Here is an 18,533-nt window from a genome sequence, read left to right on the forward strand (position 1 = left end):
CAGGTCATGCTGTGTTTGTGATTATTGCCAGTTTTGTTGGAGAAGCAAAACAGTCGAGACTAAACTTGGGAGGTGCCTTGGAAGTCTCAAATTGTACATGAAATCCACAGTGAAAAGCAGTTCAAAATTCTGTGCTTGTGTATATTCTGTGTCCTAGAGACTGTTAAATCTCTTTCATGTAGTGACAGAAGGTTAACATATCTGCAGAAAGAGAGAAATTGCTAGTAATTCAGCAACAGATTAGCTGATGCAAAAAGCTAAAGGTCTTCTTTATATGTTTTAACCTCCTAAAGTGAGTCAGAAGTTAGGATATCTGATCTAAAAAGGCTGGAACAACTGTTTAATAGCCTGAAGGCAAGGGCCAATATTCAAAAGCTTCAGCATTATGAAGTTTCCAAAGAAGATGAGGGAAAAAACCAAATTTCCCAGTACTGGCAAACGAAGGTGGAGGACAAGAGAGCTTACTGTGTAGGAATGTAAACGGTGTGCTTCAGCTACCAGAGGCAGCGAGTTGTTTCACATACCACTGACGGTTACAAAAAAGAGAAATTTGGAGACTTTCAAGTTTTCAGATCTAGTGAATGCTGAGAAAGCAAGTTTAGGTAATGCAATCAGTGTTACCAAAGCAGCCCTAGTGCTGAATTAATCTTGAGTGGCATCAGTGAGTTGGGCACAATTACCATCTATTAAAATAAGATCTAAAATAAGCTCTTGAATGGTTTTTGACCTGTCTTGAGCTGTCTTACCGGTATTCCCACCCCACCTATGCTTAGGTATAGATAGTCACTAAATCCTGACTCTGTTGGGGTTTTAAAATTTTTTTTTATTATTTTATGAGTTACAACTCAATCAAGTCTATGTTAGCACCTGGGAAGGGAATAAGAATACTTCTGACTGCATGTTTCACATACCACCTGTGGCATCTGTTATATTTGATAAGACCTGAGCATATTGCAAATTGAACTAAAATTTCATGAGAAGGTTGTGTTTTTTTCCTACTGAACTGTGTCACTTTTACCTTGCCATGCATAATTCTTTTTTATACCAACAGAATTATGGTACGGAATGCATTCAATTTTCCACACATAATGAAGACGAGCACATACGACTAGTTGTGATGGCTCTTTGGAATGTAAATATTTGATTTTTGAATGCTTACATTTGTTCTTTGTTAGAAGACACAGAACTAGTTATTCCCTAAGTATTATAACAAAGGTAAAGCAGCATAGCCATGGTGTACTTGTTAAATACATATGTAATTGCAATAAGGGAGGGGAAAAATGGAAATTTCCTTAGGGAGAGGCAATGTTCTGACACAAAGGAATTATCAAAGATGCGGAAGTAGACTTTCATGGAGATATTCTATGCAGTCAAAACAATCCAAGCAGATTTTGAAGTGTCTAGATCTCAGGATGCTATATAAGGAGAATAGAGTGATATAGCTCACTGCATCTGTAGAAGTGTCTCATGAAATGCAAAATGAATGGTTGAACGATACATTCTTACTAGAGGAAAAATAAGACTCCTGTGTGTGTCATAAATTTTGCTAATAGAATTTTAAACAAGGGTACTGATTGTAGATTTCAAGCCCCTCTCTCTTGAGCAGCAACTTCCTTTTCAGTAGTCACGTTAAACCAACTCCATTCCAGTACTAACGCTGACATCCCGCTTCCCGCTGTTGCACTGACATGACAGGAGTGTTTTCAAGGTCGTTGCAGTCACTAAAAATTCTTGTTGATGTCAGTTGGGATTTGGGTTTTCCTTGTCCTTTATTAGTGTTGTAAAGAATGTAGAGTGTTGGTATAAAAAAGCGTGCCAACCGGGAGCTTACATATGGATACAGAAATCTTATGAGACATTTACTTCTTTTTTTCATGAAGGCACACAGATGTGACTATAACTTCTAGGATCTGACTTCAAAGATAGGCAAAGACCTTGACAAGCTTGAAGAACAAGCTAAAAAGAATATTATAACTTTCAGTGAGGACAACGACCGCAAGTCCTGCCTCTGGGAAGCATTGGCGATACAGGTTGGGGACTGACGGGCTGGGGGGCGATCTGCAGAAAGGCCCTGAGTGTCCTGATGGACCATAAGTTGAGTATGAACGGTGTATTTAAGGTGATGAAGCCTGACTGCATATCTGGCTGTTTGGGTAAGAGTGTAGCCAACAGATTAATCATTACCTTCAACTCAGCACTTGTGAGGTCACCACAGCTGGAAAACTGTGGTTTTGGTGTACCTCAGTGCCAGAGAGAGGTGAAGAAGTGGAAGCAAGTCAAGCAGAGGGTCAGTGGGATCTTCATGAGACTGGAGCACAGGCTATATCATGAAAGGCTAGGAGTGCTGGATTTGCTTAGCCTGGAGAAGGTAAGACAAGGGGGCATCTAATTGCTGTCCTCCACTAATGAACTGGGATTGTACTGAAGATGGAGTCAGACTCTTCACATCAACATGCTACAAAATGAGGAGGAAGTGGTCAGGCATTGCAGCGAGGGAAATTCCATCCTTTGATTGATGGAAAAAAATCATAAGTGTAAGAGTTATACAGCACAGGAATAGAGGCTACGGGATCTCCTTCCTTGAAATTTGTCAGAACTGTGCAGGCCAAGGCCATCAGCAACCTGTCTTAGCATCAAAGCCCTGCTTTGAGCAGGAGGCTGTGCTGAGTCTTTCTTAGGTTTATTCTCACCTCAATTATTCTCTGATTCTCTAATTTTATTTCAGAAAGTTCCTAGTAGCTGTGAAATATGTTCCTACCATAAAAACATGGCTGTCAGTATGGCATTCAATCCTTCAGTAAATATGTTCTGTGTGAATATTTATAGTCCTGCCTGCTACCTTCAGTGAGAACAGAAAGTTCTTACTCCCATAAGCTCCATACAGCTGCCAGCAGAGATGAGGAAAGCCTTTCATTCCTTCACCTACAGCATCTTCTGTGGATGTTCATTGGCTCCAGCTCTACAGGCCCTGTGATATCTATGGATTTGTGTAAGTGTTTGAAAGAATCTAATTTAGAAAGAGAGCTGTCTCTTCCAGGCAGTGCCGGTATCTGTGGGTGAGTTTGGTTGCTTTTCAGCTCATGTGTTGATTTCGGGGACAAGAATAAAAAGAGGAAAAAAACCCCAACTTTCCCCCATCTGCTCATTCGGCTCCTCGTGTCCACAGGGATGTGCGTGTCTCATGCATTGGAGCCTCTCTGACAATAATATCAGTGTGATTCCTTGGGCTCTGGGCACGGGCAGATGTGGGAGTGAATTTACTCCTCACCCCCTCAGCTGCGACCCCTGTGTTGGGGCTGGAGCAGCACCCTGAGCACCCGAGGCAGCCTTGGTACCAGGGACCTGGATCAGCCAGCTGTTCCCTGGTAGCCTCTGGGGTAAAACAAAAGGGAATTGCTTGAATACGGAAGGCTTCGTACGGATGTACCTGGTATTTGTGAGACCTCTTCCCTGGTTATGCCTCTGGGTAGAGAGCAGCAAGAGATTCTCAGGATGGTTTGATTTCAGAGGGGATGGCTTCTTTCCCCGCGTTTCTCTCTCAGCTGTATTGGCTCTCATGAAATTGCCCATTCGGTTTTAGGTTTGTAATCTAAACTGAGTGCTATAGATTAACCGCTGTTGCTGCTTTATTATTGAAATGAGAGTCGTGGGATCAATTTAACTGTTCCTTGCTTCGTTATTTGTTTAAGACAATAGCATCATCTCTGCAAATTCTATTGCTTTGTGGGTATTTTTAGCTTAATTATCATAGATATTAGCAACAATCAACAAAGATTTCCAAGGTACATGCACTTGCTCCTTGAAACACTAGTTTTTTATAGACTTTACTTTTAACTTGCCTTCCCTTTTGTAGTCAATCCAGTCTGCTCTCAGAAAACCACAACTGAACCGCCAAAAAAACCCCAATCCAACTTATTTTGCAAAAACGCTAATGCTTTCCTAGCAGTTTATTTTAAGAATTAAAGGCATAGGTTGTCCCTTCTGTTATACAGGTAACTAAACAGTCAGGCAATTGAGCCTGTGTAAGTATGATGAGGACTTCAGCTTTTTTTTTTGGCAACAGGGTATTCCAAACAGTTCAGAATAAATTAAAAGCTTACTTTGAAGTGAGCTTTCAGTAAGGCCGGACTGATCCTGGGTTTACCTTTTCTTGCAGCATATCATAACCTAAAGACAGACATGTTTGACCCTTCCAGCCTGGCCAGCAGTGATGGGGAGTCCTGCCTAGAGGTTAGTGCCTCCAGTAAAGGGAGTTAAAGTTAGGTTCATTCCACCTGAATTGAGATAAAAGTTTAGCCTAAAGTATCACTACCATAATTTTTTAACAATCCTTCAGTATAATTTACTAGACTCCTAAATTATAAACTCACTTATCACTGATATTTGAATTAGTAGCCCCCAGCTGGGTTAGAGCAGGGGGAGGAGGTGCCAAGGGAAAGCTCTTATTGTCCATTGAATACACTGAGTTTTGGATCCTGGCATGAGTTCACTGGGAGTTTGCTGGACAACTTTATACAGAATGTGTAAACAAAAGTCTCTCTGATCAGTAGGAGCTTAGCTGGATATCCCAGCAGAGTAAAGAAATTAACCTGCCGTTGTGTTTATGCTGCATATCTTCCATTTAAAATGTAGGAGGAAAAAGGTCTTATTAACATTTCTTAAGAGTGCCAGTAAAAGCACTAGGCAGTTTCTCGCATTGAAATACTGAAAAAGCAATTTTAATATCTAGTTTATCATTGTATAAACATGTTATAGCTTCTGGTGAACATTTTACCAACCATTTAGATTACTTCTATGTACTTTAAAAATAATCACTGGAAACCTCTTAAGCTCCTTTCAAACCGCATCCCCCACAAGACAATATTTTAAGAAAAAGAAAAAAAAAGATAGGCATAATTATCCTCCTGTCACAGTCTTTCTTCTTGTACCTCATTCCCTCTTCCTCTTCTCTGCTTTTCCCCTTCCTCCAAAAAAAGTAAGCTGTAGGAAAGCAGGTCTAAATTTACAGCTTTTTTAATAGATGGCAAACTAGTAAGAGGCATAGAGACAGTAATGAGGGCTCTACTTTAGCATGGCAGATCCAGTCTTGTAGGATTTACATGTGTTACTTAGGTGGTTAGGAGTTCAGCTGAATTGAGGGTTAAGTATTTTGCTCAGGGATACAGACAATAACTAAAAATTATTACACAAATTTGGGTTCAATGACATTTCCATTGGATTGTACTTTAGTTTTGATTTCGCTGATCAATAATTTGTCCATTTATTGGACGCTTTTCTGTAAATGTGGGCTTTGACGTATGTCCTTATCAAACAAAACCTCCCTGTGTGAATTTTTGCAGTCCAAAGAGGTGTTAGCATCTATGCAGGAGGAAAAAGTACATGTGGTTTTTTTTTTTTTAATTTGGTTTTTAATTTTAAGGTAAGATGGAGCAATGCCAGATTGTATACAAATGCCTAATATTGGGATCGATGGCTAAAATACATCAATCTAGAACCAGTCCTGGCTGTACCTGGTACCCATCATTACAACAGTATAAATGTTCCCGGGTAGAGACTTCAGCGGTGAAGCCCTGGGTGATGTCCTTCCACCCAGCAGAATGTGTGGCTCTGCACGTGCCCCCCTTGCTCCCCCCTTCACCACTCATTTGCACATTTCTCTGTAACTTTGCCTGCAGTACAGAGTCTTCTTGAAAATAACAACCAAGATTTAATGAGGAGATTTAGCTTTCCTTTGATAAGGCGGTGGCTGTAATAGAGTTTGCTTGCCTCTGTAGTCCCAATGGTGCAGACAGAACTCCAATGTTTCCTTCTTTAGCATTATTTCACCAGATAAAAATTCTAGCCAAGGATTCCTTGTATTGCAAGAATGCAAATGTTTTTTTCCTCAATCTTAGGACAGAGAAATATACACACATCTGTAGGTGGCATAGTTTGCTTGTGCATAGCTGTGGGGAAATATATTGCTCCCAAATGATTATTACTTTTTTTGCTATGCAAATACAACATATCATAATTCTGAGATATGCTTTCAAGTAGAAGCTTCCAGTTTGGCAGTGGTGTCTGCACAGAATAACTGCAGACTAGGAAAATTGCAAAAATATCAATGTTAGTGTTTCAGCTAACAAGTGCCTCAGTAATTTAGTGTTCACTCTACCTGAGGCAGCGGTGCAATTCTTGCTACCCATGTACAGAATGACTTTGAATCTCCCAAATCTTCTTTTGGTGAAATCCACAGACTCTTTGTATCTCGTGAAAGTCCATTCCTTTGCTGTGCTGGATATGGATGTTGCCCTTCGGTGTTGCTCTGGAGCAGGTACCCTTGGTCAGTGGAAGAAGGTTATTATCACATAAAGCCTTTCATCACCTTAATGAAGAGAGCATGAAGCATGTCAAATAGACGGTGATTGGCATAAGAAAGCTGGATACTGGAGCCTGGCTTGATAGGGAATCATAGAATCATCCAATAGTTAGGGCTGGAAGGGACCTGAAAGATCATCTAGTTCCGAGCCCCCTGCCATGGGCAGGGAATGTTCCTACTTTATTTTCAGAACTATCATTGTAACAAATATTTATGGATAGATGGGATTTTCCTGCTGCTTCTAAGGATGAGGGGTAGGTGGCTGCTACAATCCTACTCGTTTGTTTTCAAATAGTTATTCAAATGGGCAGAGCGGAACGGCTTTCTCAAAGGAGTATAAAAACATCCTTTGCTTGGGACCGCAGAGAAAACTGAGAAAACAGCAGCATGTTTGGTTTTGTCTGGCTCATTTATTGCTTACAGTTTGATTGTGCTTTTACAAAGGCAAGGTGAATTTAAATGCAAAGCAGTAGGTAAATCCGCTGAGAGAAAGATGAAAGCGTCTAAAGCCATTACAGGCAGGTGGAATAATTGATGGTAGGAATCTGATGAGCAATTATCTGTGAGGCTTAAAAACATCTTGTCTTAATTTTTTGGTAGTAATTTTCAATTGCCAACACATGAGTGTGGCTGGGAGAGGGTATAATAATGCAGCCTGCTGCCTCTGCTTATCAGGAGAGACAGCTTCCGAAGGCTAAACACTGTGGAATCCTTCAGAGGGCTGAGAGTGGACTTGGCCACTTCTGACTTACAGTTTATTTTCACTGAGACCTAGTCTGCAGAGAAAGGCTTGGGTCTGTCTCTTCTCAGAGAAGAGTGGTGGGTGCTCATTTGAAATTCTTGAATGCATTGAAAACCAAAACAAATATTTCTTTACAAGGGAGTGGGAAAACCATATGACCATGGGGTCAGATTGGTACAGGGGATTCATTAAAACTGGAGTAGATATAGGACCTTAATCCTGCAGAAGGTCTAGTCCCCTGGCTTGAGCTCTTTATGTGCCTCAAGGGTAATACCAGAGATTTTGCTGTAGTGGAAAAGTACAATGCCATAAGAATGTCAATCTTGAACTTCCAAGTGACAAAGAGCTGTGGTTCATTGCAAAATTTTCTATTGCAGATCGTAAGACATAAGTGAAGAAATGCTTTCTCAAGCAATCGCTCACATTTTGCTCCCTATTTTTAATATTAAGAATCTTTTTGGCCATGCTTAATAATGTTGAATGGTGTGCCGTTCCATGCAATGGAGTGAGCAGCAACGGATTCAAGGATTTAGTGTGAGTCGAAAAATGAAGGAAAAAAGCTGAGCCAAATGATACTTTTCAAATCCACCTTATGATAATTAATACCTGGCTCTCTGCTCAGAGGAATTGGTCCAGTTTTTCTGTCCTGAGGGACAAAGAAAACTCCAGTCCAACAGACTAGTGTGGCTTGGCCAAAACTGCAAAGAATTGTGTAAGTGTCCATGAGAGAGCGAGAGCAGCTCTCATTCTGCATCTTAATGACAGCACGAAATGACCATCACTTCTGCAGCAGAGGACAGGGTCACATCTCCCATTATGGTGGAGAGTGCAGAAGGCAGAATACATAACTACAGATAGCACAGTTGCTGTGCTGTCTTCTCTGCTTCTCAAAATACTTCTGCTGTGGTTAAATAAAACTCTGAGGTGCTTCAGTTGTGCTACTCCCATCTGCTTTCATTGCCTCTTTTTTTTTTTTTAGATAGCCGTGGAATATGTTGAGCTGCAAATGCTGCTCCTTGCTGCATTATTCCTTATGAGTTATGTGTTGATATTCAGTTTGTAAAAATAACCGGTTTATTCCATTTCCAAGTCCTGTATGAGATGATTCTCATTTTCTCTGAGCTGGATCCCTGTAGTTTTATCACACCTGGCTGCCCACCTGTGTCTCAGCTATGAAGTTTTCCTTCTTCAGAAAACTGCACAGTGATTCTATCCAGCAGCAGAAAAGTGACGGTCAGTGCAAAAGTCTTTTTGAGTTGAATTAATTGCACGCCTTACTATTAATATCAGAGAAGGCAGCATAGTGCTCTGACTTATCCTGGATGATTTGGGGGATTATTTCTTTCTCTGGTTGTCTCCAGTCAGTCAGAATAGACGATCATATGCTCCGTACTCCCACCTCCACACATCTTAAGCATCTCACTTCACCACTCTTGCTCCCTGTGCTCCGCGCAGGCTTTGCCAGCCCAGCCCACCTGCCCGGGAGGCAGCAGACTGCGCTTGCCGCAGTAGAGACCTGAGCTTAATTTCAGCAGTAATCAGTGTGGTCACCGTTACCATAAGGAACAGATGAAAAATGGTATTACGACTTCCAGTAAAAAGATAGTGAAGGCCAGAGGTACATCATTAAAGTGTGGTAGAATTTATTATAGGTTGGACAAGTGTGTCTCAGGCCCGCTGTGGCCATAGATGGTGTTGTCTTGGAGCTGAAGGGTGTGCTGCTTTCTCCAGCTTGGCCAGTTCCTTGCTTTTCCATGGCTTTACAATTATTTGTTTTCCAAAGGAACCATTGTTATATCACTAGCCCTTATTATCATTGCTCTATTTGTTTTCCATTCAGAGACTGCAAAATTGAATTACTAAGCATCCTCTAACTGCACCGTTCTTCACACAGCTCTTTTCTCTTCTGAATCCATCCAGAATCATCCACTCAGTCAGATGCGTGCAGATGGATCCCTGGAGTGTCTGTAGGACACATTTATGAGTAATTACCTATCATCTGGAAGGTTACAGAGCAGCAGTATAAATGTGACCTGCCTCCTGCATTTACTTGTAACACAAGACTAAGAAATGTCTGAAGCAGACCAGAAAGCTCTCCAGCCCTGCAAATCTTCTGGATTATTTACTATCTAGCACCTATTGGAGAAATGAGGGCTTATCTAACACAATCTCTCTTATGTCCGCTTTTTATCCTTTCTCCTTTAATCCATAAGGATCTCAATCAGAATTGATCAAAATACTGAATGAGAAACTAGCCAGCATAAGGGATTTATTTTTGACCTATTTTATGACCTATATTTTCATTTGTACGTGGCTAGAAAATTGCACGCTTGGCTTTGGCACCCTGTATGTGACACATGCAGAAATGTTTCTTGACTAGCGTGTGCCAAAACCCTTCAGCCACTGGGCTGTCAAACACCATGTTTATTCTGGTCATTTGCTATTCACAGCTCAGAACTTACCCCCACAAGGCAGACAAATAGCGCAGTTTCTCCGTGACCTGCAGGACACTCTTGTGAAGATGACAGTCCTTCCACACGACCTGTCAGGACCCTCTTTGCTAACCTCACAAGGAGCTGCGCAAAGCGAGAGCTGCAATCCAACCTAGCGGGGACGGCACGGCAGCCTTAGTTTGGACAGCTAGAGGCACTAAAGTGGTCAGAGCCCGAGCCTGAACAGAAAGCTGGGAAAACCAGACGTGTAACTCTTTGGATTCCTTTGAAATCCTCGCCTATTTTTAGTAAATTTTGTGGAAGTATTTCTGTTATTTGACTGAAGTATTTTAACTTCTATTATGTTTGGAATAGCAAGATATTTTTCCTAATCCGTCACTAAACACAGACTCTTCAACCGAGGCCAGGTCATCACCTTGTACTGGAGCTGCAGTCCACTGATGGAATTACACAATATACGGCGGAGAAAGCTGCACAGATAGTGTGACCCTTTGATGTGATTTTGTGTGTCAGCAATTCATAAATATATCTAGCAAAAGTAGCACACCATTTCTCTTGGTTTGTAGCTGCTACTAAAATACAGTTCTGGTGGCTCCATTACTGGCAGTCTGTCCTTGGTGCATTTTATGTTAGGTACAACAACTCTTAAGATAACAGTTAAATCCACTTATTATAAACTAAGTGTTTCTTCCTGAACAATAAATAAAGAAAAAAGTCTTTTCTTTCCTAGGCAAGGAGAAGAAATTTGACTGTGAAAACCAAACCATAAACAAAGCACCGTTGTCACTGTCAGGGCCTCAAACGGAACCAAGGCATTAATTTCCAGCATCTTCCCAACATGATGTCTGTTAATGCAACTCAACACATTCACTTTTCTATTTGTGATACCCCTTTATATGTCACTGAGGCAGAGATTGGAAACGCAAGCGTAACTTTGGCTTCAGTTGGATACAGAGATTCAATCTGGACATTTATCTGTAATGTTCTCTTTAGTCTGGAAAATACCGCTAAGGTGAGCAGAGAAAATAATGTAACAACATAAATTAATTTATTCTCTTTTATGGGACTTCTCTAAATGGATGAGGCGTCTGTGGTTCTTGGTGAAGGACACAGGCATTGCTCACTACGTGGTACTTCAGTCTATGATAGTGTCTGTTGAGAGCTACATTTCTTCTTTGCTGTTTACTTCTCCCAGTACCAATGGAGTCATGCAGACAGAAATCACTTGTTTGGCTCTCTGTGAACAAAACTAAATATTCTTGTGAAGTTTCTGTCTGCCAGTCTGCAGGCCTGGAATAAATTTGAAAGTACAGAGGAGTTTCTTGCACTGTAACTTTCTAATAACCTTTTCCAAAACTCACAGGTTGAATTTGGCCTAAGCTTTAGAAAATATTCAGGCCAGAGCTCATTATGTACAAACTGTTTCATTTCTTTTTAAACGGACATGAAAAAAAAGAAGAAAAAGCTGAAATGTCAGTTCTCTGAAGAGCGCAGCAGTTCTGAGCACTAGCTGAGTGGCTCTGCTTCAAGACCTCTGTTGCCTCTTCCCTTCCTACCTGGAATGACTTAAGACTGCACATCCGGAAAGCATTCAGGGAAATTTTATGAAGAACAGTGTTATGGAGATCTCAGTTCAACAATATATTTTTTAATTATTCAAACCATATACTATGCAAGGATTTATGACAGCCAAATGAAACACATTTTAGAGATGACTGTATTCATGGGAAGTGAAACATACAGTAAGTACAAGGTCCCCCTTCAAAGGAATCCTTTTTTTCGCCCCACATCCCTTAAGACATCCCAAATGAATCCAGACTAAAAGTGGTGCCTCATAATTGGGTTTGACACTATTTTCACCACAGTCAAAGGGAAAGCTCCCATTGTAAGCAGTAAAACCGTGGAGGGAAAATGCCAACCGAGAGAGATTAAACATTCTTTCTTTTGTATAACAAAAAGCATTGTAAGGTTGATTACAATAAAAGCTCTCCGAAGTGACAGCATATCGTTTCTTTTTCTTTCCCCTTAAGCTGTTACATAGTTATAAAAAGAAATAACATTTCAGTAAAGTGTATGGTCATTCAGTGTTCAGAAGCTGGATAAAATATACATTCATTTTTCATAGATAGAGAGCTCACCATTCCCGTGCCTGGAGGTGGGCTGTGGAGCTGAGTCTCTCACAGGAGGCTATGCTGATGGATTATAAACAGGAAAATTTATCTTTAAAACACCTTGATATCATTTTGAGATCGGCCAGGTTTATGTCAAACTTTCTAGTCTCTCCAGGAGGCAGTTTCATTAATGTCACAGCAATTCGATAGGGGTTGTATGACTTGTGAAGAGTGTCTATTTGTTTGTGGTTTTTACTGGAATTTTTGCTACATGTCTAGTTTAAAATCAGAACTTCCCAGGTACAATTCCAAATTTACTCACTGCAATTTAAACATCTTTCAAACATCTCCTAGCAAACAGAGTTAGTCAAAGCTCTGCTGAGATCTTATAAATCCTTCTGTCCAAGCAGACGGGCTGTCCGTGGACAACACCTTATTTTCCTGGGACAGACCACTGAGACTGGATCCCATCCTCAGCTGAGAACATTCAGCATGGTGGAAAAGTGTGAAAATGAGAGGAACATCCTTTTTATATTATTCACTCCTTTTTTTTTTTTATATTATTCACTCCTTTTTATATTATTTTCAAGAAATTCTATGAGTTTTACTTTTGTTTATCTGAGGAATTCAAAGTTAAAGCCAGAAAATGTTAACTAAAATGGTAGTCTGCCCTTTTAAAATGAAATACATGACCTAGAATTCCCAGCATCACCTGCACACCTTGGGTTAATGCAGTTCTGCGTTTTATCCAGTGAGGAACAGAACGGGGCAATAAAGAAGATCTCATCACGCTAATTGACAAGGAAATATTTAATCTGATTATTTTTTTTTTTGCCAGACAACCATTCTAAGGGATACAAAATCTTTCATGGTTTTGTGATAACTGTGTTTTCTGAGAGCAAACCATCCAGACAGAAATTTCCCAGCAATCTTTTTCAGGAATAATTGGGTCATGATAATGAAGTCCCTTGAAGACAAATCGGAAGGATTAGCCATGCTTGTTTTGAAAAGAGGAGTCATGATAAAAATAACGACTGCTTTATCTAAAGCGTATCAGAAATCTTTAATTGTTTTTATGTGAGACTGGGAAGATATTTATTAAAAAATATCACCACTTCAAATTCATAAAAAGCAAAGCAAATATAATAAGAGTTGAGACTATTGTATGACTAGCAAGAATAATAAACAGAAGTGGCAAAGTTGGCTCTGAACATACCCAACTCTCAGACTAGAATTTAAATGCTCTCAAATGGAAAGAAACGTGGAAACAAACCTCTTTATGCAAATGCCATAAAAACCATGTAATGCCCCCAAAGCTGTGGGCGTTTCGAACTGTTTTCTTTTCAGATGGGTTAAGCACTTATCCAATAAATCTTTGTTTACTTGAGGAGGAAATGGCTTCAACTGAATTGAAGCTGAATTTTCACAAAACCCCACAACAATTTCAAGGAATCCAGGCTCGCATCTGCCTGGCGAAAAGAAATCAGTCCAAATAAGCTTCCCTTAATTGTTTCTAAGTGTTTTTTTTGTGTTTCTGCTTTCACTGGGAATTTTGGAAAGACATTTTTTTGGGAACAACTCCAGGTATCTGCTGCAAATCTGCTGCCCTGTAAGGCACCTTACAGCAGGCAGTGTACGCACAACAGTTCCGAACTTCCTTAACACTTCTCTTTCTCTCCTGCAGTGGAATCTGTCTGCCTGCTAAGAGCAGCGGGTTTGCTTAGCCCCGACCCTACATAAAACAACTGTTGTCACTGACAGAGAAGGGAAGAGGCCATCTGCTCTCAAAAAATCACTGATCATCCCAAAGTTTCTTCAGCATTTTTCTTGGCAGGGCTAGTTAGTTTGAAAAAGTGTACCTAAGCAACCTCTCCTATTTGAATCACCATCCTCTGCTTTCCTGACGTAAACAGAACTTTCCTTGTTTATTAATTCTTACATTTGTACACAGACAGAAAGGTTGCTGGAAGGGATGGGCTATTCATGCCCTCCTTATTCCTATTAGGGACAAATCTGCCCAACAGATTTTTAGGTTCTTGCTGAATCCATCATAATTTTTAGCTGCCTGTAGACTTTCTTCCTTATTATCATACTTCTCTACTGGAAACCCCCTCACTCTAGCAGAAACGGGCAAGGATTTCTTTCCTTTCTTTATGAAGTATGCTTTGGCTTTGACCATCAACTCAAGATACATCATCTTGTGATCAAGGAGGTCAAAATTGCCCTCTGTAGCCAGGCATTTACCAAGGATGCATCTATCTCTGTCTGAATCTTGTCTTCCATGAGAACATTGAGACCTTATTACTCTCTACAACTACCTGAAAGGAGGTCGTGGAGAGGAGGGAGCTGGGCTCTTCTCCCAAGTGACAGGGGACAGGACAAGGGGGAATGGCCTCAAGCTGTGCCAGGGGAGTGTCAGACTGGATATCAGAAAAAAATTCTTCACAGTAAGAGTCATGGGGCACTGGAACAGCTGCCCAGGGAGGTGGTCGAGTCACCTTCCCTGGAGGTGTTTAAGGAACGGGTGGATGAAGTGCTTAGGGATATGGTTTAGGAAGTGTTAGGAATGGTTGGACTCAATGATCCAGTGGGTCCTTTCCAACCTGGTGATTCTGTGATTCTGTGAACATTGCCTGAATCCCCAGCCTGGATTCACATGAAGGTGTCCCCTGGCAGTACCAGCCATGTCTGTGCTGATGAAGCATTTGGGGCAGTGTTAGTTTCTGGACTAAGCACAGCAGCTATTCGTCGCTGTGTTGGAGTGGGGTCCTGGGAAGGGGCACAAGTCTTGGAGTGTAGAGTCCAACAGGCAGATATGTCACTCTTGTCCTTACAAGGAGTTTCTGTTCCCCTACAGGAAACTCTTCCAGAGGCTGGACTCTTCCAGGACTCTTCCAGGTCTCTTCCAGAGACTCTTCCTGCAGTCTTTGGGCTGTGCAACCTTTCCTTCAATGCCTGTGCCACTGATAGCACAGAGAGTGGAGTCTTTCAGAAACTCTTTCTTTAGACTCATTGAAGTGTTAAGGAACTGTATTTAAGCCAAAGCTGAGCAAAATTCCAAAGCAAATTCCAAAGGAATGTATTAGGTTTTAATTAATGCATCAGCCCTTGCATCTCCTCAGTGCACAGCCACAGGTGTCTCACCGCAACGCTGACCGGCAGATTTAGTGACACCTGTGATCTCTTGAAGACAGAACAAGCACAGCTGAACCTGCTCAGGGCCAAACCCATCCCTGTGGGAAGGAAAGGGAAGGGAAGGGAAGGGAAGAGAGGGACCACCTGAGCAAAACTGAGCTCGTGTGGGGCTCATAAAGAAGGAAGTCGGGGCAACCGGCTGCTGTAGAGAACTTGGAAAGAGTTTACGCTGGCTGGAATGAGGTAAACTGGTATTATTTAAGGCTGTATAGGTGTATTTAAGGGATGGAAAGTGGCTGGAAGCTTAGTTTGTTGCCATGTGCCATGGCGTTAGTACACTGACAGGTTGGTTGCGATGGCTCAGTGAAGCAAAACAGCACCTATGGTGTGCTCTGAAGGATTTTTTCTGACCTGCTACCTTTGTGTTGTCAACCTTTGCTGCTAGTGACTTCCCCCATGCTTCTGAGAGCTGTTATGTGATCCTGCGGATACAGCAGACTGAATGCTTGTGCGTTATGGGTTGTGTTGTCTGAGTCACGCTATGGCAAACTGCAGAAGAAAATTTTGGGTTTTTTTTTTCCCCCTTAAATATCACTTTTCTGGTTTATTACTTACTGGAAAAGTATTTGCACTTGAAGTTTCCTATCAGCATTCTCTGCAGATGAATCCAAGCTGTGCACTTGCTGGACAACTGCCAAGGTATTTATCTGTTTCTTGTTGGAATTCTGCTCAGGTTTCCTTTTTGATATTCCAGTGGTGTTAATACCACTTATAATTGTCTTTCAGTCCAGGAAGGTCTATCGGTACCATGTTTTTGCAGGTTTTCCTTATTGAGAAAAAGAGAGCCTTGCTCCCTGTGCGGTTGGGGTGGGTCCGGGGTAGGTAGGATCAATGTAGTGCTTTGAAAATGCCCCAGTGTGAAACTTTGTGTTAGGATATCGTGACATCCTGTTTGGTCTCTGTTGGAGTGTAATTTTGCAAGCTTCTGCCTTGAAGGCTGGGGCAGGTCATGGAGTATTCCTTTCCATGTGCTTGTTCTTAACCCTGTGGGCTCATCAATGATTGTGAGCTGTGCTTGGAGTTCACACGGCTGAAAAAATAAACTGCTGAAAGTAACGGTAACTTTTAAAGCCCCATCTTTAAGCCATTTTCCAGTTCAGTTCAGGGCACATCTGAAGAAACAGTTGAGAGCGGTGTGCAGGTGGCTGGGATTGTGCAGGAGGAGAGGATGTAGAGGGAGGAGCTGCTTCAAAGCAAGGCTGCCAGCGAAGGAAACTCTCAGAAAATTGTAGCTTAGCTGAAGTGGATTTAGCTTTAAATATGTGGAAAGCAAAGTAGGATTTTTCTTTTTCAGTTCTGCTTCTGAACCTTTGGAGCTGTAGGCACTCGACACATAATAGTGAGGGAGCAAAAGAAGTATCTAAGCTTGTTGGAAGACTGGCAGTGGTATCCCCTACGATACAGGTCTTAGAAATGCCCTTGCGCTGGTTGCAGGCTATCTGGCCTTCCTCCCTGTGAAGCTCTTCATCTGAGTCAAGTCTTGTGATGCGGGTGTTACTAGCTCCTGGGGAAGGGCTCCGCAAAGTCTCCTGAGCAAACATTTTACATATTCATTTTTTAAATATCTCTTTTCCTTAGTACCATTTCTTTTGCCCCCAAAGGAAATTGTACCAATTTGCAGATTTCTAGAATGAATTAATTGCTTTTCTGAGCAGTTCTCTTCTGTTAACAACCGTTAACCAGTAGCTGTTTCCAGTAGGTGCTGGGAAGCTCCAATTCCATATTGTGAGTCTTTTTTTTCAAATGCACAGACTTTAGCATTTGTCATTGCTTGTCTTGGAACCCACAGTGTATTGTGGCACACTGAGGGGCTGGTGTTCCTGTGTTACAACTTAATGTTTCTTTTAGACAGGTTAAGATTTCGACTATAAATGTGGCTCTAGGATTTACTTAAAAGCTTAATTACTGGGTATCCAATTTCAGGCACGGGTAGATTGGATTATCTGAAGATCCTCAGAGGTTTCATCCATGGCTATTCTACTTAATTGTTTCAAATTATTTATGCAGATTCCTCCTCTCCTGTGGCAATCACAAGCTCTTACAGATTTTATGTTGTCCTAGTGTTCAGATGCAGGATGTGCCCAGGGGATGGAAAATTTGTGAATAGGCGAGAGCCTTGTGTAAAACTACTTTCAGTGAAGTTTAGGCTGTTTAATTGCAGTGCCCTGCGTAGCACCTCCTCACCTTTGTCCAACGCCAAATGGACAAAGCCCTTCCATGGAGGAAGGGAGACTCTGTGTTGTTGTTCCCCGTGGAAAAATTGTCAAGAAAAACTTTTTCCTGAAAACTTACTCTCCAGATTCAGTAATGTGGATGTGTCACCAGATGCACCAACCTTTTCAACTTCTCCAGTCACAAACTTGCTTTGACAGTCTCTGTTGCCACTCAAATCACCCAGTGAATCAGCATTTGCTTTCTCTTGTATTTTCCTGGTGAATCACATTTTATTTAGCAAGTCAGCAAGCAGTACTGGTTATGATGGATGGAGGCATAAACGCAACAGTCCATGCACACTGACACTTACTCAATGACAGACCGTTTGAGCACAATCCAATCATGCTGTCAGATAATGTGTCCTCAAGATCACCCAGATGGCTGTCGCCTTGAAAGTAAGTTTACTGAAGATGAAATCCCTCACCCTCGCTGTTTCTCAACTTAGCCTGATAGGTATTTATTGTGTCTGCCTCTGAGCTTAAGTTAGAACAATTTCATGTTCTTTACTCTGTCTCTCTAATTTAACTAGAATCTGGCCTCAGCTGATGTGTGTTCCGTGCATTAAGTTACAATAATATAAACATTTGAGTTCAATGAATGTATGAAGAGTTACTGCTACGTGTAAAATAGAATGATATTAATACTGTGCTGAGATATAGACTTTTGAATGTAGGTGCCATATCTCCAACTGCACACAAGAAAACCATCACATAAGTTGTCTGCCATGATGAAGTGCAGGATGCTATAGCTTATCTTTGAATTCTCACAATAAACGTGTTTCAGACAAGTCAGTTCAATAGAGAAATTTTCTTTAATTACTCCGTTGATGTGGACATTCATGATAATCTTGGCATATACAATCCTTGTTTCACATAGTGAATACCGTTTGGATCCAACTAGTCTGTTTTGGGCAAAACATTTGTAGTATCAAACCCTACACTTGCCTATTTTCTTTGTGATTTTGACTCCTACAATTTTTTTGTGTGAGGACACCTATGTCTGGAGCCTCAGTCTGTACCAATGGGAAACGCTAGGAAATTTGGATGAGTGGATCTTTTGCAAGGGTCTGAGGTGCAGCAGGATGCAGGAAGCATTTATGGCACACAGAGCCATGGCGTGTCCTGGTGACTTCAGAGCTCACTCTTGTGAGTCTGGTTAGGAGGTGGCTGGAATTGATTGACAGCCTATGAGAAATTATATATCTATGCAGAGTGCCAGAGCTTTATCTCCCCTGAGTGGCCTACCTTGGTTGATATTGAGAAAGATAACTTATAAGAGGGAATGTTCCCTCCTTCTCTGCAGTGCAGTGTGATCCTGAGCCTTTCTGCTAGACTGTGCTTCTGAAGGGCTGTGGCTCTGAGAGAATAGAGTTAGAGTAAGATAATAAATATTCTTGAATCTCTTACTTTAAACATGAAAACCTATTTTAATATTTGGATAACAATCATTGAAGAGGTTTC

General features: G+C 41.3%; 1 long non-coding RNA gene across 24 annotated transcripts in view; it reads left to right on the forward strand.

The window, feature by feature from the left end:
- Window positions 1–18,533, forward strand: part of LOC128853747 (uncharacterized) — a 239,339-nt gene that overhangs the window by 17,542 nt on the left and 203,264 nt on the right. For 2 of the 24 annotated variants that reach the window (XR_008452454.1, XR_008452459.1), the window contains 4 exons: window positions 1,052–2,030; window positions 2,726–2,989; window positions 4,157–4,230; window positions 9,021–12,655. The exons of 14 other annotated variants lie outside the window; for them this stretch is intronic. This is a non-coding gene — a long non-coding RNA (uncharacterized LOC128853747). Of the gene's footprint in view, window positions 1–1,051; window positions 2,031–2,725; window positions 2,990–4,156; window positions 4,231–8,994; window positions 12,656–18,533 lie in introns of those variants that run through there. 8 more of the 24 variants (XR_008452465.1, XR_008452469.1, XR_008452457.1 and 5 more) reach the window with 8 other exon arrangements.

This window comes from Cuculus canorus, chromosome 15 (genome assembly GCF_017976375.1).
Source record: "Cuculus canorus isolate bCucCan1 chromosome 15, bCucCan1.pri, whole genome shotgun sequence".
Taxonomy (NCBI): Eukaryota; Metazoa; Chordata; class Aves; order Cuculiformes; family Cuculidae; genus Cuculus; species Cuculus canorus.